Here is a 22,278-nt window from a genome sequence, read left to right as displayed (position 1 = left end):
GTTTCTGCTCTGTGACTACTGGGAAATTCAGACTCCTCCCAGCCATCTCCCTCCTTCCCTCCCTCCCTCCCTCCCTCCAGGCTCTTCCGCGTGTCCCCCAGTAAAAGAACTCTTGTGGCAGGTGAGTTGGGGGTAAAGAAAACAGAGAAAGGAAAATAAAGTGAACAGCTCTGTGAAAGGGGAGCCAGGATGTCCTCGCACAGCCAGGAGCGGCCACTTCAGCAAAGACAGCTGGCTGGGTCAAGGAAGAGAACAGTTTAGGTGACTTTTTTTAGGTTTTTGTTTTTCATCCAGTATGTATCACACATTTAACCATATCCCACCCGTTATCGTCTCTTGTGCCCCTCCCCCTCCCCCAAAGCCGTGACTTTGTGTGTCAGTGTCCCACTTCATTAATTAGTGTTGCCTGTGTGAGCGTGGGGGGGGGGGTTAATGGCTATACCACAGAGGAATATGACTCCCTCTCTTAAGTAAGGTTTCCATTGCTGTGAAGAGACACCAGGACCACGGCAGCTCTTATAAAGGAAAACATTTAACTGGGGTGGTGACTTACAGTTTCAGAGGTTTAGTCCATTGTCATCATGGCGGGACATGGCGGCATGCAGGCAGACGTGGTGCTGGAGAAGGAGCTGAGAGTTCTACATCTTGATCCTCAGGCAGCAGCAGAAGACTGTGTGCCACACTGAGCAGGAATTGCGCATATGAGACCTCAAAGCCTGCCCCCACAGGGACACACATCTTCCAACAAGGCCACGCCTACTCCAAAAGGCCACACCTACTCCAACCAAGCCACACCCACTCTAACAAGGCCACACCCACTCCAACAAGGCCACACCTCCTAATAGTGCCACTCCCTAAAGGCCAAGCATTCAAATGCATGAGCCTGTTGGGGCCATACTCATTCAAACCATCTGGTCTCAATATGTAGGACCTGTTGACCACCACATGCCTCAGCCTCACAAGCCCTGAGATTACAGTTGTGTGCCGCCAGCTTCCACATAGCTTTTATCTCCAATTTCTGTCTTCACAGCTTGCATGTTGGAGCGTGGTTATGTTTGTTACTGTCCTCTAGAGCAGGACAGGCAACCACAGCAGAGCGAAATTCAGCTTAGCATCCAGTTTAGTATCACTGAAGAACAGTTTTGACATGGTTGATGACAATATTTTTGAATGTTATAGAAGTACCTACATTTGACCTTTCAACTTTTTCAATCTAAAATAGAGGGGGAAAATTGTTTTGTTTTGTTTTCTAGATCAGGTTTCTCTGTATCCTTGGCTGTCCTGGAACCCACTTTGTAGACCAGACTAGCCTCTAACTCAGAGATCCACCTGCCTCTGCCTTCCAGAGTGCTGGAATCAAAGATGTGCGCCACTACTGCCTGGTGAGAAAAAGTAAAAAAATGAAACAATTTAACTCCTGCTCTGGGTAAGGCCTCCAGGGACAGCAGCGCGTTTTCTATAGCACAGACTCTACGAGCTTCTGCCTTGGATCCAGCGTTGCCTAGTGGTTGCATCAATGAAAGCAAGTTCTGGGAGCATTCTGAAACCAGAGACGATGTCTCTTTTATTTATAAGCAAAGAGCCCAAGGAGAACCCCCACAACATACCCCCTTGGTCAGGCCCTGCCAGCAAAAGCCTCAGAACACTTTCTCACGTCCGTCTATAAATCAAACTGGCCGGCATCTGTGTTTCATCAGAATGTCGAGGCACTGTGAGTGGATTATGTGCTGATAAAAAAGTCAGTCGTTTAGTAGGAAGTTCAAAGAACACTCATCTTATTCCTAAGGAGAGGTACAGCGTCAGTTATAATCCCCAAGTAAGTGACCACCTGATACTGTGCTAAGGATCTATGACAATCTGAACCTATTGGAGCAACCCTGGAAAACACAGCCTCTCTCCTATGAGCTTCAAAGCTGCCTTGTAATATGGTTGATGGTAAGACAAGAGAAAAACACACTGATGAAATCCCCTTTTTCACTACAAATAACATCAGGAAGACGAGAATTTGCTTGGCACATTTTTATGCCCATTTTGAACAACTTCCGAGGTGAAAGTTTCTGAGCCTTTGGCAGAGAGACTCTCTAAGCTAATGCTTTTCGTTGTCATGCTTGTCTTCCAAGGCAATATCTCTAGGTCTCAAGGGTTTATTCCGCAGCCAACACACAACACTGAAGTGAAACCTTTCCAATCATTTTCTAACCCAAACTATATTATAATTTTTTTGCTCTTTTAACAGCTTGGAGATATAAAACCTTGACATGTAAACAAATATTGATGCTTCCTTTGAAACTTGGGAGAAAAGAGTCAATAAATTGGATAGAGCTAAACATTCTGACCAGCTAGCTGGGCATAATTAGCCTAACACTATTGCGCAGGTGAATTGTGGCCTTGTGTTATGTAGACAGCATCAGAGAATAACTCTTCCTTCCTCCCTGCAGAGTGCTCTTTTAGAAGTCTTACTGCTCTAGTTAGTTCAATGCTATTTATTTTTACTTCTGTTCATTAGTTCGGTCCTCAGGAGAAATGTTCATTGTTTAGCAACAATAAATTTTATTTCCCATGTGTACGTCTGGTTACAAAGCTGATACAAATCCCTCCAAATCTTTCATGCCACCTCATATGCATTTATTATTTCCTTCATCTTTTCATCAACCATTCCACTATGCAGCCAATTTCAAAGTAATCTCTGTAAATTGGGCATCACAGGTGTGGAGTAAAGCCCTGGAGACAGACATCTCACCCGCTCCCCTCTGCCGTGGGTGCTTTCTCTATCACACAGCTAACCCTGTTTAGACCTGGACATCGCTTTTGTTTAAATGCAAACTTAGGAACACACTAATCATAAGTAATCAACCAACAAGTATTTATTTCTATTCATCAAATTCTTTCCTCGGGAGTTGCTGTGGGTAAAAGGAAAATAAAACCAGAATAAATGAATAGAGGGGGAGGGGTAAGCATATGTCCTGGTCAGTTTCCTTGTCAACTTGGCACAAGCTAGAGTCATCTGGGAAGAACCACAATCAGATGGCCTGTAGGCAAGTCTGTAGGGCATTTTCTTGATTAATGATTGATAGGGGAGGGCCGAGCCCACCCTAGGCAGTGCCATCCCTGAGCTGATGGTCCTGGGTTGCAAAAGCAGCAGGCTGAGCAAGCCATGGAGAGCAAGCCAGTAAGCAGTATTCCTCCATGGTCTCCGCTCCAGTTCCTGCCTCAGGTTCCTGCCCTCACTTCCTTTGTGATGGACTGCAACTGTAAAGGGAAATCAACCCTTTCTTCCCCATGTTGCTTTTGGTCAGTGTTTGTCTCAGCAATAGGAAAGTAAACCAGGACACAGTTTCAGTGATTTTTGTTTGTTTTTTTGTTGTTGTTCAGAGTGGATTCAAACTTGGCTGAGGATCCAGAAACATAACTTCAAAAGAGAGTGCCATACACAAGGAAACAAAGCCACCCTCAGCCAAGAGACGAATGTCAAGCCACACTAATATATATTTAAGCTATATTAAAATGTTTCTAGGATTAAGTCAACCAGCATGTTTTATTATCAGGAGGCATGTGTTTATGTGGATGAATGTATGTGGATTTGGGTACACACTGATGCGCTCCCACAAATGTGGAGGCCAAAGGTCGACCTTGGGTGTCAGTCCTCAGAAGTCATCCATCTTGTCTTTCCAGACAGGTTTGCTCACTTGCCTGGAGCTTGCTGGTTAGATTAGGTTAGCTGGCTAGTAAGCCCTGGCGATGCACAGGTATTCCCTCTTCCCCAGCTCCCCCACCCCCCACACTGATGTCACAAGCCTGCAATTAGCATGTCTGGCTTTCATACATGGACTCAAGGGTTCCAACACGGCCCTCGTGCTTGTAAGACAAACACTTTACCAACTAAGCTACCTCCCCAGCCCCTCAATCAATTCTTTTTAAGTACCACAACTTATGATTACAGACAGGTGTGGTAGCACATGCCTTTAGTCCTGGTACTAAAGAGGCAGAGGCAGGGGGACCTCTGAGTTCAAGGCTAGACAGACCTACATAGTGAGACCCTGTCTTAAGATTAATATTTTCCTGCTTCTCCCAAATGTATGACCTCCTCTTTAACCATTGTTGTTGTTACATATACCTATAAACCAATAAGTAGGTAACTACAGCCTGCTGAGCCCAGTCAGTGTTGCCTCAATACATGTTCCTAGGGCCCACCACTTGGTATTGATAGCCAACAGGGACTCATCCCTGGGGAATTCACTTGTGTCTTTTCAGCTAAAGGTGAGCCCCAGTGAGAGTCCCTACATCTATGTTGGAATGTCAACTGTTATGGGAGTTGTTCGGGTCTTGTTTAGACAACTGTGCTTTGAGATTTCATGGGTGTGGCTTCCCTGCCATAGCTAAAAAGCACACTCTCACAAAGACTTCCTGGCCCTCTACCTCTTCCAATCTGTCTGTCCGTCCCTCTCTCTTCTTCAATGTTCACTGAGCCTTAAACACAGGAGTTATATTGTAGATACATTGAGAGCTATAGAGGAAGTCATAATTACCCCCGAGGAAGTCATGGGTATAGATCCCTTAACATACAGACATCAAGGCCAAGGAGAAGACAAGTCCTAAGAGGAGCGTGGAGCAAAGAAGAAACATCTGTGTTCCCCTTTTCCGCACATCAGAATGTTCCAAAGAGGCCTTCAACCCACAAAGATCCACCTCTCTCTGTCTCTGGAGTGTCGGGATTAAAAAAACCACCCGGCTGGTTTGGTTATTTTTTTTTTTTTATCTACCAGAATTTCATCATGTGTTCAGGTAGAGAGAGAAATGGTTTCCACTGTAATTAGCCAGTTCTTTGGAGGCCTGATTTGCCCTGTCTCTTTTCTAATTGGATCTTTTGCATCATTCTAGATGCAGAAAAGTTCAGCCCTCATTAATAAACACATCTTGAGTCTCTACCTGGCTTTTCTGCCTCTTCAGGGTAACTGGGGGAGCAACACAGGAAGGATGCTCACCATCTTGCTTCCTTCGGATTCCTCGGCTTTGATGGGGTGGAGAAGGCCAGGATCCCTGGACTAGTTTGCATGTTAAAGGTGCTCCTGGCCAGACACCTGGGTGAATCTGAAGGTTCCCCTCTATTGTGAGCAAGGGTGAACTCTTTGGTGACGTGAATTGACAATAAGCAGCACATTCGACAGACTTCAATAGCCCTTTGAACTCCACGCTTTTCAAGTCAGAAAACCTGTACTAGAGGAAGTTTGGACCTAATGTATTTTTATTGTGTCACTCTACCCGAGTTCCCCTGCCGCCCCGTGCCAACCCCGTAAGACATTTGAACATGTCACCGCTCCTCAGTTCTGTAACACAAAGGCAGAAATCTCCGTGCCTATTTTTAAATTATTTTATCAGTCCCTTTCCCATTTCTGATTTTACTTGCATATCACTCACTTATTTTCTGTACAGAAAGGGCATTTTAAAGGGCATTTTCAGATAAAGCACTTTATTATTATTAAGCATTGTAAAATTATTATTGCACATCACTTTTATTACGTAGTTCATTTTAAATGGGCCAGAATATTTTAATCATCCAAGGAAAGCCAGAGTTTATAGCTTAAAATTGAAAATATATCTACACATTTTTTTCCATAAAATATGCATGCATGATTTTCAGCTCCATTTAACTAATGTGTTTTGGAAATATGTTACAATAGTAAATTCAACAAACCTCAGTCAAGGAAAAAAGTGATATAAAAAGTGTGATTAATAGCAACATGATGGGCTTTTTTTTTCATTTTACAGGAGACCTTATTTTGAAATATGAATCATTTTACATAGATAACCTCTATATTTCCATGTCGTTTGTCTAAACAGTAGTCTGTACAACTCTGGGTACAGAATTGAAAATTATAGCAGAAACTCAAAACTGTCAAAACAACATAAATTACCCACAATGCACTTGCAAAGAAAAAAAACTGCAACTGATAAAGAATTAAAGAGTAACCAAAAAGAATCGATAGTATGCACACCCTGGATACAGAAAGGTTCAGAAATGTAGCAATCTTGTAACTGGAAAATATTTCTTTATTGCACTCGTGATCTGAAAACAAGTTGTCAGGTCATTGAGCAATCTAGCTTTGCAATTACCTCTTGGTCAACACACGAAACACGTGGCACCGAACACAAAAGGAACTTTTTCCTAGTTTAGTCACTTCCCTCAGATGTGAGGCCACATGAGACGAAGTTTTGTTCCATTTTGTCGTTTTAACGGTTCAGTGCTTTTACTGAAACCTGACAACCGAAACGAAGATTTTTGAGTCTGGTACAATCCCTTCCCTGGCTACAGAAGCGCCATTCTCTAACCCTGCGGGACTGGTTGCTGGGTTGTCGGACAGCTGGAGCGCAGTGCTGAAAGGAACCAGGTTCTCACAGGACTTCGGGGCATGTTGGCGGGCACCAGGCTGCTGTCCCCTGCCTGCTGGAGCATGGACCACGGTGTGTGAGCTGGTTCCCAAGCGGCCGCAGGCTCGTTCCCGGAGCAGAAAACAGCTGCATTTGCCCACCGCTCGCTCTTCCAGCTGAAACGCGGCAGTGAGCACCAGGCCATGGATGAGGGTCCAGTCGGCAGCCTCATGCTTCCAGACAGACTGAATAAGAAAGGTGTGGTGTCCTTCTCCTGGGGTGGCACATGGTCCTGCACACTGAACCTCATGTGTCTTGGGCATGTTCTTCCAAATCAAAGCGAAGCCAAGCCCAGCTGATTTTTGCTGCGGGGCTGTTTTCTAGCCTGTTCCCATAAAGCTCTGGAGACGCTTCTCCAGCACATTCTTGATTGATAAATGTGTGTGCACGTTGGGCAGGATCTCATGGGTTCACAGAGCAGCCCGGCACACCTTCCACCGAGCAGATTGGAAAGCGGTTTCCCGGTGGCTGCAGAGCATCAGATGGCGGCTTTAGCGGGATTCCAGAAGCAGGGCATTTGCTGATCACGCACAGGTACCTCCTTTCAACATGGGCCATCAGACAAACATGTCTGTGCACTGTGAGCCTGGAGAGGGGCAGGAAGACCGGCTCTGCGTAGATCACAATGTCGTCCAGTGCCCCAGAAACCCTTTCCAAGCACCAAATTCGAATCCAACGCATTGGTGGTTAAAGCTGCGGGCTCTCATCGGCTTGCTGGATGTCGGTTACATCCAAGTCGACGTCTGGAGCGTGAGCCGTCTCTGAAAGGCCATGACTGCGGTCTTTAACTCATACAAGAGTTTTAAAATATCCTCCTGGCTGGGTTGGACGTGGCCGGCAGACTGCCCAAGATTACCTCTGTGCTCCGCCGCCATCTTTCTCTCAGCAAGCTTGACAGACACATTTCTAGGAGTCAAAATTGGTTTGTAGCTTTTGCTTAGTTTTGTCAAGGAGGGTTGGCTCGTTTTATGCCAACTTGACACAAGCTAGAGCGATCTGAGGAGGGAACCGCCACTGGAAAAAAAAAAATCGCTTCCGTACGAGCCAGGCTGTGGGCAAGCCCGTAGAGCATTGTCTTAGTGATTGATGGGGGCGGGCCCAGCCCATGGTGGGTGGTGCCATCCCTGGGCTGGTGGTCCTGGGTTCTATAAGAAAGCAGACTGAGCAAGCCATGGAGAGCAAGCCAGTAAGCAGGACCCCTCCATGGCCTCGGTATCAGCTCCTGCCTCCAGGTTCCTGCCCTGTGTGAGTTCCTGCCCTGTTTTCAGTGATGAACTGTTCCGTGGGAGTGTGGTTGAAATAAACCCTCTCCTCCCAAAGTTGCTTTTGGTCACAGGGTTTCACCACCGCCATAGGAGCCCTGACCAAGATGGGGGGAGTGTTTGTTTGGGGTGTGTTTGTTTGATTTTTTTTCATTCATTACTGGGATTGAATCTAGATATACTGACTGAGTGAGCACACTAACCACAGGGCTGCCTCCTTAGCCCGTATGATAGTTTCCACTAGAGAAAAGAAGGTTCCATGCACAGAAGAGCAGGTCTAATCTCCTGCTTTGCATGGCTGGGTGGTAGCTGGAGTTCTCAGCTCAACCACGCGCCATGAATACGATACACTGAATTTGCATAGCTCTTCCCTCGGTGGAATTACAAGGGCTCCGGCTTCTCATTGGGACGCATAACCTAGTTTCTAGGAGCAAGAAGCTAGGAGATCTCTCCATTTTCAACATCCCGAGGGAGCGGCGTAGGGAGACTGGACGGCACACCTCCCACCGAGCAGATTGGAAAGCGGTTTCCCCGTGGCTGCAGAGATGGCGGCTTTAGCGGGATTCCAGAAGCAGGGCATTTGCTGATCACACACAGGCACCTCCTTTCAACATGGGCCATCAGACAAACATGTAAGACATAAGCATCGAGAACCGGCAGACCTTTGCCTGTACCTCTCCGATGGCCCTTGCCCAGCACCCCTTCCCACTTAGCCCATTACTGACCACCACCCAAATGACCGCCTCCTAGCACCTAACGCCATCCCTTTCTTCAGCTCCTCTGATTCTGTTCTCTCCCCAAGGGACAGTAAGAAAAAGAAGAAACAGTTCTGGTCTCCTCAGACTTCGGTTTCCATGGAGTGGGTTCTCTTCTGATCGTTCTTTTGGATTAGCGTAGCTGATAACAATACTCTCTCACCGCCGCCTTTGGCTCCTGTGCCTCAGTTCTCCTTCCTGGCTTCTACAGGGTGGTGATGTGTAGCAGGAATCTTAAAAGCTCTTATTAATAAAATCAAACCTGAGGCGAGTTATTGGGGTCAATGCTGGTAGATCAGAGAGACAGAACAAGCCACAGCTATCTCACCTCGCCGGATCCTCAGATGGTCTTGTCTCCTCAGACTGGAGGCCTCTATGTCCTCATCCCAATGGCTCTCAGCTGAATTACTGCTCAAAAGCCTGAATGCTTAACCAGTCAAATGCTTAACCAGCCAAAAGCTTCTAGTTTCTCGTCCTCACGCCTTATATACCTTTCTGCTTTCTACCACCACTCCCTGGGATTAAAGGCTGGCTTCCTGGGATTAAAGGTGTGAGTCACCATGCCTGGCTGTTTCCAATGTGGCCTTGAACTCACAGAGATCCAGAGGGATTTCTGTCTCTGGAATGCTAGGATTAAAGGTGTGTGCTATCACTGCCTAACTAGTGGCTTTTCTGTTCTCTGACCCCAGATAAGTTTATTAAGGTACACGATATTTTGGGGAACACAATACCACCACATTTCCTCTCTTTTTGTCTAAAATTAAAAAAGCTTATAACTAATACAAGAAAAACTATCTTCAATAAGTATATGCAATATACAGTCAAGATTACATTAGCAATGTCTAGTTCATTAACATTTGACAGATCCAGACAAAAAACTCCATTATATATATTAACAATGTCCAGTCCAGTCTGATAAACTCAGACCAAAAAATTTTCATTACTTATCTTATTTAAAACAAGTAGTTCCTTTTTAAAAGTAGATTCCATAATCTCCCTTTTTATCTTATCATATCCATATTCTTTCTCTTTTCTTTTCATAATAGATTCATTAGTCTACCTTTTGTCATTTTTATATCTTCCCCTTTTTCTTCAGTGTATATTCAGTGATCTACCTATTTATCCTATTATTTCTTTATCTTTTTTCTCAGAGTAGATTCGATGATCTATCTCATATCTATATTCTTTTTCTTTTTGCTTTCTAGGGGTGAAGATATCTTTAGGGAATCTTGAAAAAAAAATTTTGGGTTAATTGTCAAGTCCTGTATCATTTGTCCAGTCTTTGCATAAGAGGAAAATTCAGGGCTTGTTTCAAGTCTTTGTTCAAGTAGTCTGTCAGGCTGGATCATCTCAGCTAGCCATCTCGAAATTGTCCTAAGCAGTTTGTAGTCCAAAGCATATCTTTCCGTGGTGTTAATCAGCTTAATGGCTTTACCATAGTCCTTTTGAAGATTTCAAAATTGCTGTTAGGTGTGGTCATGGTTCCATGCAGACTTTTTTTTTTTTTTTTTTGTGCCTCCTCTGTGGTTTGGAGCAATCACAGTCTGATAAATGTCTGTCTCTTGGAACCATGAACACTCTTCCCTAGAACAGAAAATCTTCACAACAATTTCTCCCCACCAAAATTTGTCTTGCCAAACTTTTCCAAACTGACCTTTGCCGATGCTTTCTTGTAACACGATGGTCCTGGCAATTCTTCTCTGAACCAGCAGCAGTAAACCCTTCGTCCCTGGTAGCAGCATCACCGTAGTCACCAACATGATGAGAAGGAGCTGGCAACGTGGAGCAGTAGCCACTGCTTCCATGGTCCCACCACTGTTTGTGGTTCATTCCGGGCCAAAACTTCTCCCAAGCCTCCTAGGCCGGCCTCAAACTCGGGATCCTCCTGCCTCTGCCTCCTTCAGCAAATCCAACCGGCGTGCGCCGCTGCCACCACCTGAGTGTGGCTCAGGCCTGAACTGGGGCTCACAAGGCCACAGGCAAACAGCTTTTTCATGAATTCGTAACACAAACGGAACGTTGGGTGCCAGATGTAGCAGGAATCTTAAAAGTTCTTATTAATAATAATCAAACCTGAGAGCCAGGTATTGGGGTGAATACTGGAAGGTCAGAGAGACAGAACAAGCCGCAGCTATCTCACCTCGCCGGATTCTCAGTGATGCCAATCATCGCCTTTGAACCCATTCTGCAGCTTGATCCTCCCACAGCGTCCTCCCAGGACAAGCCCCAGACAGTCCCTTCTCTGGGTCAAGTAGCTCCTACAGCGGTGGACTTAATGTAACGTTGATGGCCGGAGTGGGAGGCTAAGGAAGATGATCACGGAACTCTGTGGTCACGAGGACACTGCTAGCGAGCAGCCAGAAGTGTGGCTGAACCCTAGCGTTCTGCCAAAGAGAAAAGGACAGGGAAGCCAGTCGGTGTCTGGACAAACAGCCCCAGAATAAGCATCCCACAGACCACAGAACTGAACATGTCTTCCTCAGAGGAGGAGGGCTGGATCATTGTAGTCTTCTTGCTCAAAGCTGAGCACCATAGCAACCCTGAAGAGAAAGCCCCATGTCAAGGACAGAGGATAGGGACCTTGAGGTGCATTGTAGGACTTCTCAGCCACTGACTTCTTACCTCTTGACTTCCTATTAAGAAATAATGATTCATCGATTTTTGGTTAAGATATTGTGGCTAGAATTTCTACTGCTTGTAACCAACTCAATTTTTTCACATTAAGGCTAGAATTTCTACTACTTGTAACCAACTCAATTTTTTTTTCACATTAAATGTTGACCACAGTGGTGACGGAGAGTCAAAGCTCACAGATTCACCTGCAGACATCTTGGCTTTTTAATTTTTACCTGGAAACGCCTCCCAACATTTGACCAACAAGACTGGAGTCCCTTCATCTTTTGGACAAAGCATACTAATACATAAAGTGTGAGAGCTGGAGTTATGTTTTAAATCGCCATGCTTAAGAGATCTGTAAAACAAAACCACCGCTGACCTGTAAGGCCTACTTGCCCAAGGACAGGTTAACTTGCTAGAATGCTGGGGGCTGCTGTTTAAGATAACCAGTCATGGGTTTCCACTTCTTTAAGCAAGGTTAGTTGCCCCAACTGCCCCGGGGATGCTTGGTCACACAGGAGGTACGTCAGGATGTATGCTTGCCCACTCCACCCCCCACCCGACGAAGCGGGGGACATGCGGAGCCTTGTGAGTTTTGCCTTTATAAGCTCCTTTCTAGTGTAATTCAGCACCATTCCCCGGGAATCCCGGGTATGGACCTGGCCCTCGTCCATCTTCCTGGCCAGTATTTAATAAAGCTTGCTTCAAATTTGGCTCAAAGATTGTGGTAGTGGTCTTATTTTCTCACACAGTGGGGTTAACAAAAGGAAATGATATTTAAGCATAAATGCCTCAAAGAACATCCTGGCATAAACCAGAGAGACAAAGGGGTTGGTAAACCATTTCATCTTAGGAAAGGCTGTGTCCTGTCTCCATTGCTTCCCAGCTGTGTGTCCTTGAGGAAATGACCAAAGCATCTAAGCTTAGTTTCTTTATAAAGTACACAGGGTATGGAGAGATGGCTCAGAGGTCGGGAGCACTTGGCTGCTCTTCCAGAGGTCCCTAGTTCAATTCCCAGCAACCACATGGTGGCTCACAACTATGGTTCGATCTGATGCCCTCTTTTGGCATGTAGGCAGAACACTGAATACAATAATGAATGGATAAATCTTAATAAAAATAAAAAAATAAAGTACACAGAATAAATTCTGCCTTGGAGAGTAAACATAAAATTAAAACATGTACATATGAATAATTATTACTGTCAACAGTGCCTATTATTATCTCTGAATGTGTTCCTATAATTTTGGTAATAGCCTCTGTTCAGGTTGCTGTAACAAACTATCATAAGCTACGTTGCTTATAAACAATACAGGTTTGTTTCTGAGGCAGATTCAGGCAGATTTTCTCCCTTTCCTTAGATGGTACAGAGGGGACCATGCAGCTTTCTGAGGTCCCTTTAAAAAAAAAAGTACTAATACCACTCATGAGGGCTCTGTAACAAGCCCCAGACCTTAGCAGGCCAAGACCTCAGCACAACTGACGCCATGACGGAAATGGCCTTCAGGCTGTAAATCCAGCACATGGACAGCACCACCTGCCAGAACTAAAACAAAGGAAAGTCTCTAAATGTACTAACCTTGCTTCTTGTTTCTGTAGTTCCACTTCTGGCTAACTGTTCTTGTTAACTGAAGTATGTCAACCCAGGACATTTTTTGTGTGTGCTTAAAAGCTCACCTTGAGAAAGGTGTGGGGTTACATTGGGGTCCTGAGTACCCAGTGTACTTGCCAGATAGCTAATAAAGACTTTCTATTGGCTTAAACCCATATCCGAGCATCTTCTCTGTTGAATACCCTACAACAGCCTCCACCCTCATGAGCAAAGCACCTTTCAAAACCCCAACCCAATATTATCCTCTTGTTTTCAAGCAAAAGATAAAAAGGTAGATGCTGTGGAATAATCCTTCTGTACACTGTGAATATGTATTACTCTCCCATTGTTAATAAAGAGCTGATTGGCTGTTAACCAGGTGGGACGTGTAGGCAGGACAGCCAAACTGAGAATGCTGGGAGGAAGAAGGGTGGGGGTCAGAGGAGTCGCCAAGGGAGACAGAGGGAGCAAGACATGCTGGAGAACAGGTAAAACCACAAGCCACATGGCAATACATAGATTAATAGAAGTGGGTTAATTTAAGTTGTAAGAGCTAGTTAGTAATAAGCCTGAGATATCAGCTGAGCATTTACAATTAACATTAAGTCTCCCTGTTGGTTATTTGGGAGCAGGAAGTAGGGACAGGAAACTTCCACTAACAGGTAGAAGTTGACATTGATGTAGGAACTTGATTCTAGTTGAAAGTAGGCCCAAGAAGGAGATTCTGGTTTGGAGATAGCTCAGTGGATACCCCGTGTGGTAGTTTGAATATAATTGGCCCCCATAGTCTCATAGGGAGTGGCACTATTAGAAGGTGTGGCTTTGGTGGAGTGGGTACAGCCTTGTTGGAAGAAGTGTGTCACTGTGGGGGTGGGCTTTGAGGTGTCCTAGGCTCAGGATACCGCCCAGTGTCTCAGTTCACTTCCTGTTGCCTGCAAGACGTAGAACTCTCAGCTACTTCTCCAGCACCATGTCTGCCTGCATGCTGCCATCCTCCCTGCCATGATGACAAGGGACTGAACTGTAAGTGAGCCACCCCAGTTAAATGTTTCCCCTGATAAGAGTTGCTGTGGTCACAGCAATAGAAACCCTAAGACACCATGACAATGCAGTGTCCCATGAGCAGAGCAAAAAACCGCGGGTATTCTAGTCACCTACATCAGACCTCCAGAGCCACACAAAGCCAGAAGACTGGGGTTTTCTGGTGGGCAGATGATTAGTCGTCAATAAAAGGGTTTTGCGCTTTGGATGTTGAGAGTTTATCTGTCCTCTTCTACACCCGTCACCAAGGTCACTCTGGGGTACATGTGTCCCTTATTGTTTTTCTGAAAAGCACAGGAAAAGTAAACAGGATTTCTAGCATCCAGGAACTTAATTGTCTTTCCTTCCCTCCCCACCCCTTCATTTTATTTTCCTACCTGAGAATAATTGGACATAAATAACTAGGAAGACATGGGCAGAATTTGAGGTCAGAATCTCAAACCCAGAGGAGACATTTCTGACACAAGGTCTTGAGGATTTCCAAACGATGCTGAAAAGCAGCCTGTGTTTGGAAGCAGCAGCCCAACAGCACACACTCGGGGTGTTGCTGCCGTTTGCATAAACGCTTAGATGCTGGGACTTTAAAATTCAGCTGTGCTCTGCCATATGCAGCCCCACGCTGATGAGGCCCGCTAACGTCGCCTTGTAGAGTTTGGGCTTCTGTCAAGATCGGTCATGGTCACAGTCCTCATTTCTGCCTGTGTGTCATGCAGATGTGGGTATTAACTTCCATACCCGTTTCTAGGAAAGCTCCACCGCAAGCTTGTAGATCACCGAGCCTGACAAGGTTAACCTGGAGAACGTGAAGTCAGATGGAAGCATCAGAGAAGCGTGGTTGGAGGGTCTGGGTGTCCCTGAGCCTTGTGACACAGTTCGGACCACGCCCTACAAGGGTGGGCCCGCCACCCACTGCCTCAGTCCCTGTTCCCAAGGCTCCTACCCTGCAGCGAAGACCCACAGTGTTACATCTTATATGGCTGTCAGTGTAGAGTTGCTGGGTTGTATAAGGGGAGGAAGGTGACTTTCAGTGGGACAGAGGGTGTTTTCCAATCTGTGAAACTCCTTACATTCTCCGAAATGCTGTTTCCCAGCTGTAAACTGGAACACTTACAACCTATGGGCACTTTCCTGCGTTTCTAGACTTGAAAATAGAGGCGGCTAAATGCTGTGGCTTCTCTTAAAAGCTCTTGGGGCTTTAAAGATGTTTAGAGCATTTGGTCAGGTGATTCACTTTGGGAAATCCATCCTCAGAAGACATCTGAAACGGACCTGAGTCAGACTGCATTGGCTAGTCCACCCTGCATCTGCCAGCCTCTGTGCTCAACAGCATGCACTTGCCAGCATGCCTATGCGGCCGCGCGCACACGCGCGTTTTCAACCATGGATTCCCCCTCGTCAGACTCCTACCTTCAGCCTTCCCCCACTCACAGCCTCACCTCTTTCTTCTTGGAGGCAGGGGCCCTCCTTAGAAGAAAGGAAGTCAAACTAAACCATGCAGAATCCCCTTTGACAGGCAAGAAAGAAACGAGGAGCCACTCACCATACAACTATCGGAGAGCATCTGATCACAGGACAGTTAGTGCTGCAAGTTAGATACCCTTTCTTCTCTTCCTTCCTTTACTCAGGCACTTCATATTAAATACCTTTTGTACGCCAGACACCATCCTAGTTGGTAGGATTATGAAACTTACATTCAGTAGTGAGGAGGTAAACATTAAGCAAAAGATAGAAAGACTGAAGAGAGACAGCTCAGTGAATTCACAGAGAACTCAAGTTCAGGTCCCAGTCACTCGTGTGACTCCAGTTCCAGGGAATTAAATGTCTTCTTCTGTTCTCTAAGGGCACAAACATACACACACATGCATACACACACACACACACACACACTCTACAGCCACATAAATACTTTAAAAAAAAAACGAAAATTGAAGGAAAAAATGAACTGAAGGAGGAGTAGGACATGACTTATCCTAAAACATGGAGAAGACTTTTATTACAGATACAAGGGAGAAAAAAGCAGGCAGAGGGATGACATGTCCAGGCTGAACATGGCAGGCAGACTAAACCAGACCCTGAGAGGAGAGAGGGGAGGGAGAGCAAGAGAGGAGCCACAGACCCAGAGGGGAGCCTGGGCCAAGAGATGGCTGCAGCCAGAATGGCCGAGGTAGAGAAGGATCAAGCACACATCCTGTGCAATTGAGGCGATCACGCTTGTTTACAGAAGTGAAAACACACGGTTTGTTGGTTTGTCATCTTACATGAACAACAGCCCTCAGCATTCCGGGAAGTCATCTGTCCTCGGGCAATCGGGGCTCACAGGTTAGAGGCAGTTTTGTTTTATAGATCTCTTAGGCACAGTAATCTAAACTTCAAAACATAGCGTTCACCAGAAAAGAGAAAAGAATGAAGAGCCGAGTTCTGATAATTGCAACCTTTAAAGGTTTAAGAACAGCAGAAGGGAACATCGGGAGAAGGAACCTGAGAAGCAGCATCCAGGGAGGCAGGAGAGAAATCAGTGTCTCGAGGGAGGGAAGGTAAGCCAAGAGCTGCCAGGAAGATGGCTTCGGTGCGTAATCACCATGGGTTCAAGAACCACGAGGGGGGGTGAGAAGAACAGCAGGGGTGGAGAGAGCTTATTCAAGAGGCTTTGGTTGACAGGGAACCCACACGAGGCTGTCACTGAAGGATGAAGAGGTAACAGGTTACTCAGAATGGTGACATACAGGACAGCAACCTGTAGGCACCCCCAGGAACAGCCCCAGGTCTAGAGCGTGCTAGGGGAATGTTGCGTTTGAACTGGAGATACCCAAAGGGGAAATTAGTTTTAGACTCTCAATGAGCTCAGAAATTAACCCAGGTGAATATTCTCAGTTCCAACTATTTGCCAGCATCCACAAAGGCCCACGGCATGCAAGGGTTTATCATACTGAACACAAATTTGAATTCCACACACTACAGGCGACGTGCACAGGACTGAATTCTTCAGGTAGTGAGTGAATGACCTCAGCTGCCTGCTCAAGAGTCTGCTCTCAACACCATCTGTTCGTTAAACACCCGAAAACAGCATTCAAAAAACACAAAGTGTGTTTCCAGAAGAAAGCAATCCTTACGGTCATGGTTGGGACGGGAGGAAAACTCCAGAGAAGCAGAGATTTTTACAACACTGTGCCAGCTAGTTTTATATCAGTGTGACGTGAGCTACAGTCGTTTTGAAGAGAAAACGTCAGGTGAGAAAATATCCCTGCCAGATTGGCCTGTGGGCAAGTATGTGGTACGTTTTCTTGATTGATGATTGATGTGGAGGGTCCAGTGCCTGGGAAGGTGGTCCTGGGATGTATAAGAAAGCAAGCCATAAAGGAACAAGCCAGTGAGTAAGTAGCATTCTGTGGCCTCTACTTCAGTTCCGACCTCCAGGTTCTTGTCTCGATTGCCTGGATGATGGGCTATAAGCTGTAAACTGAAACAGACCCTTGCCTCCCCAAGTTGCTTTTGGTCACAGTCTTAAGGTTTCCATTACTGTGACAGAACACCATGACCAAAAAGCAAGTTGGGGTGGAAAGGGTTTATTTGATTTACACTCTCATATCCATAGTCCATCACTGAAGGAAGTCAGGGCAGGAACTCAAACAGGGCAGGAACCTGGAGGCAGGAGCTGATGCAGAGGCCATGGAGGGGTACTGCTTACAGGCTTGCTCCCCATGGCTTGCTCAGCCTGCTTCTTTTTTTTTTTGTTTGTTTGTTTGTTTGTTTGGTTTGGTTTTTTGAGACAGGGTTTCTCTGTGTAGCTTTGCGCCTTTCCTGGAACTCACTCTGTAGACCAGGCTGGCCTCGAACTCAGAGATCCACCTGGCTCTGCCTCCTGGGTGCTGGAATTAAAGGCGTGCGCCGCCGCCGCCTGACCAAAAAAAAAAAAAAAAAAAGTGTAGCCCAAGCTGGTCTTGAACTCATGATCCTCCTGCCTCCGCCTCCTTCAGCAAATCCTACCAGCATGCGTCACCACAACTGGCTCAGCCTGCTTCTTATAGAACCCGGGACCACCTGCCCAGGGATGGAACCACCCACAATAGGCTGGGCCCTTCCCCATCAATCACCAATTCAGAAACTGCCATACAGCTGGATCTTATGGAGGCATCTTCTCAATTGAGGTTCCCTCCTTTCAGATGACTCTAGCTTGTGTCAAGTTGACATAGAACTAGCCAGGACAATTGGTCCCTTGTGAACTTGACACACAAGCATATAGCTGTTAGGCCATAATCATTCCTTTCTTGTTCACCCCTAAGATCACACATTAACATCAACATCACAACATTAAAACATTTTGCAAACTTTTAAATCCCACAGCCTTTACAAATTCAAACACTTTAAAATTCAGTCTCTTTAAAAATCCAATGTCTCTTAAAAACCTAAAAAAATCTCCTTCAAAAACTCAGTCTCTCAACTGTGGGTTCATGCAAAGTGAAAAATAAGTTAAATATTTTCTTACTTCAAGAGAGAGAGACGAGCCAGGGAATAGTCACAATCTCAACAAAGCAAAACCAAACTCCAGAAGTCTAAGTAACTCAACTGCCCAAGTCTGGTATTTACTCACGATTTTCTGGGCTCCTTCAAAGGGCTTGGGTCATTTCTCCAGCTCTGCTCTCTGTCACACACGACTTCTAAGGTCAGGCTGGCTCCACTCCACTGCTGCTGCTGTTCTTGGTGGTCACCCCATGGCACTGGCGTCTCCAAAACCCTGGGGTCTTCTGCTGCAGCTGGGCTGTGCTTCCTCCAGTAACCTCTCACGGGATCTCCTTACAGTGCCAAGCTCAACTCCTCTGCATGACCCGTCCATCCTGGGTCTTCAGCTGCCACTGAGGCTGCACCTGCACCAATGGTCTCGGTCTCTCCCAGTGCCAAGCCTCAGCTGCCCTCCTTGACTCCTTCATACCTTCACAACCAGTACCACCTGGGTGACTCTTCTATTACCAAGTTCAGCTGCCGGGGCGAGGGACCATCTTGGCGGCCTCTCAAACACAACCTCTCTGTGCTCCCAGAAAATACTTTCCAGAAGATTTCACCGCAGTGATGCTGATCTCTTCTTAATCACCGCTAATTTCTTAACTCCAGTCGACCAGCATCAAGTTATCCCAGCCAAAAAATCAAAGGTTTCCTTTAGTAGTTCTGGGATCTTGTTAATCACAGCTGATTTTTCAGGCCCAGCTAACCAGAACCGCAGAATCTTAATTCAAAATAACAAATAACCCTGATGGAGTCTTTAAACTCCTCCCTCCCCCCCCCTCGAAATTCATAAGCCAGACCTCCATCTATGGCACAGCCCTCCACATTCTTCAAAATTCCAAGCCCTCAGAGAATAGCTCACCAAGCATTGAACGCTCAGTGGTTTTTCTAGCCCAAAGTTCCAAAGTCCTTCCATAATCCTCCCAGAAAGAACATGGTCAGATCTGTCACAGCAACACTTGGTTCCTTGGTACCAACTTGTCTTGGGGTTTCTATTGCTACAACGGACCACCATGACCAAAAAGCAAGTTGGGAAGGAAAGGGTTTATTTGGCTCACACTTCCACATCACTCACTGTTCATCATTGAAGGAAGTCAAGACAGGAACTCAAGCAGGGCAGGACCTGGAGGCAGGAGCTGATACGGAGACCATGAAGAAGAGCCTCTTACTGGCTTGCTCCTCGTGGCTTGCTCAGCCTGCTTTCTTATAGAACTCAGAACCACTAGCCCAGGGATGGCACCACCCACCATGAGCTGGGCCCTCCCCCATCAGTCACTAATTAAGAAAATGCCTTACAGCTGCATCTCATGGAGGTGGCTCCATCCTCTCAGATGACTTTAGCTTGTGTCAAATTGACATAAAACTATCCAGCACACGAGACAATGAGAGAATCGAGTCATCTTGCCTTTTGATGACAGGGCTTTTGAGTTGTGAGGAGGGTGAGAAAACAGGGTCTACAGATTAGAGGCCAGAAGTGCAGGGGTGTAAGACATCTGCTGTAGGTATAAGCTTCGATACGATGCTTGCTTTTACCGCAGAGTCCTTATGAAACGGCCCAGTTTCATGAGGAACCTGAGGTAAATTAAGATGGCGTGGTGCTTTACATTTTGATCGACTCATGACATTTTAGAAAAAGGAAACAGACACTGGAGCCAAGATGACAGTGAATTTGAAAGTTCTGAAAGACAGGATATCGGGCCAATAAGTGACTAAGAGGACAGAGTCCTTCCCTGAATAGAAAGATGCTGTGCCTTTAGGCTTTTCCAGAAAAGCACACTGGCTGTGTGGGAATTTCAAGTGATTACTGCTGAGAAATTCCCTGGAAGGCCAAAGCCTCCTAGACAGCTGTGGGCCTGGACATGAAGAAGAAGGAACAAGGACAAGGTGAAACTCATGGGGAACCACCTGAGGCCCTCACAACCTCCATTCAGGACAACACAGGTGACCTGCACAGAGAGCTCACCTGTCCGCCATGGAGCCAAAACTGGGATTTGGAGAAGCTAAGGAAGGAGATCCAGCAGGAGCTGGTGGAGCTGTGGGTCTGGATGCTGCCTCACATCAATGAGATGAGCATCAGATAATGTGCATGAACTATGAGAGAACCTGGCATCTCATGCTGAACTTCCACACATACCAGCCCACTGTTGGTGGGAATAGAAGGAATCATCCCAGTCCTCATGGTTTGCCTACATCCAGGGCTCCCACCTGTTTGAAAGACGCTGGCAGATATTAGTCAATGATTTCGCACATCCGCCTCATCCTGATAGACTTTATCTCAACCATGCAAGGTGTAGCTACCCAGAGGACATGGGAATTGAACCTGTGAAAGGCAATGCTGTCATTCTAGTGGGTCATCTCCTTCAGAGTGGTGAGAACATTGTTAAGTCAGTAGATTCCATGAGCATGAGTTCCCTTCACACTTCAACTTCTGTTGAACAAACCCCTTGGTCAGAAGCCATTTGTAATACCTTGTCCTGACAACCTGGTATAAGCTCAACAGATGGTAGCCTTGGCAAAAGCCCCAAGGTCAAGGAAGACAAACCCATATCTAAACCAAGTATCTCTTCCAGTGAAAACTTGAAGCATTGTCTCCTCGAAGATGAATGGGGTCCAGCGCAGTCAGCAGCTACCAAGTGGCTGGCTCACCTCCTGGGGACTGGTGCCATTTCTGCTATTGCCAAACTAGGGCGCTCAAGAGTGACCTCAGACAGAACAGCCTTCATGAATGGAAGTCCACTCTGCTGAATTCAGGCATGACCTCCATCCTTGCTATCATGGCCACTTTACAAGTCTGTCAGGCATGAGTGGGTGGGGTGGCCTGGAAACAAGAGGAGACAAATGCGATCACTCTCTAGAGGCCGTAGAGATCTGTGTATACATATCCTTGTCACCAATTTTCAGTCTAGGTCCATCTTAAGGCAACACATATAGTCAGCTCCTTGTGTTCATTAGGTGGTCAGCTGCCCATGGTCTGCTAAGGCCCAGGAGCAAGCCATAGGCTGTTTCTCAAAAGAATAGTCATCTATAATGGTGGAAGTCCTGCTCCATCTGTAAGTATGCACTGTAATGCCCTTGGAGTAGTCTCCAATAGTGTCCCAATCCACACAGCATGTCATGAACAATCAAATCTGTGAGGGCACAGAGCAAAGTACTTTAGGTGGCATCTGGAACCGTTGCAAATTCTTCTGGTTCTTCTGAGTGATGCTCTGGCCTCTGTCTACAATCGCACAAATACACACATGACACACCATTATGTATTCGTGTCTTTCTATTAATTTAGGATGTACACTGGGGGAAATATATACACTCTTACACATGAGTTACAAGGATTCCGGCTATTTTATTTAAGTACTTGAGGAGCAGATAACCCTCAAGGCTGGAGCTCTTTGTGATACCCAATGACTGGCATGGAGGAGACAGAGCTGAAGATCACGGAAGGAACAAGTATCAATGACCAAAGAAAGCTGACTCCAAAATAATTTACTGCAAAATGGAAAATTCAGTCAATCAACTCTTCAGGGCTTTTTCTCTGCTGCACTAATCGCCCAGTTTGATGGATGGCCCAGTTCCTTCTGGCCCCACAGCCTATAAATAACAATCCCAAGCTTCCTTGCAAAGCAGGGGCCCTCGGTAAATGGAGAATCGTTTTAACTGTGTGAGCACAAGGCCTTCAGACTCTTGGCTTCAAATCATATTTATTTTGTATTCTTTTAGGCCAAGCCAAACCGCCCCCCCCCCGAAAAAAAATGCTAATCTAACCCAGTTCACACCACAAAGAGGACAAAGATGTCACTTGAAATGGGGTCATTCTTATTCCTGTTGTCTCTGCCTTGGACACAGACGTTTAATATTTAAATGTTATTCCCTGTGAGAACTGGACTTTCAGTATTTTGTGCCTCTGACAGGATTCAAATTTCAGATTCTACCTTGTGTGAAAATATCATTTCAAAGCATGTGTCCCAGGAGAATGATAATAAAGCCAAATCTTGGCATTTTTCAAGATGAACTTTCTTCAGCGTTCTCTTAAAAATGTGGGTTCTTTCCTGCTCCTTCCCAGACACCATGAGTTAAGGAACGGTACCTTTCCCTT

The sequence above is a fragment of the Peromyscus leucopus genome, chromosome 18 (genome assembly GCF_004664715.2).
Source record: "Peromyscus leucopus breed LL Stock chromosome 18, UCI_PerLeu_2.1, whole genome shotgun sequence".
In the NCBI taxonomy this organism is placed as follows: Eukaryota; Metazoa; Chordata; class Mammalia; order Rodentia; family Cricetidae; genus Peromyscus; species Peromyscus leucopus.
The sequence above is the reverse complement of the archived record's forward strand: the minus strand, read 5'-3'. Positions refer to the sequence as shown.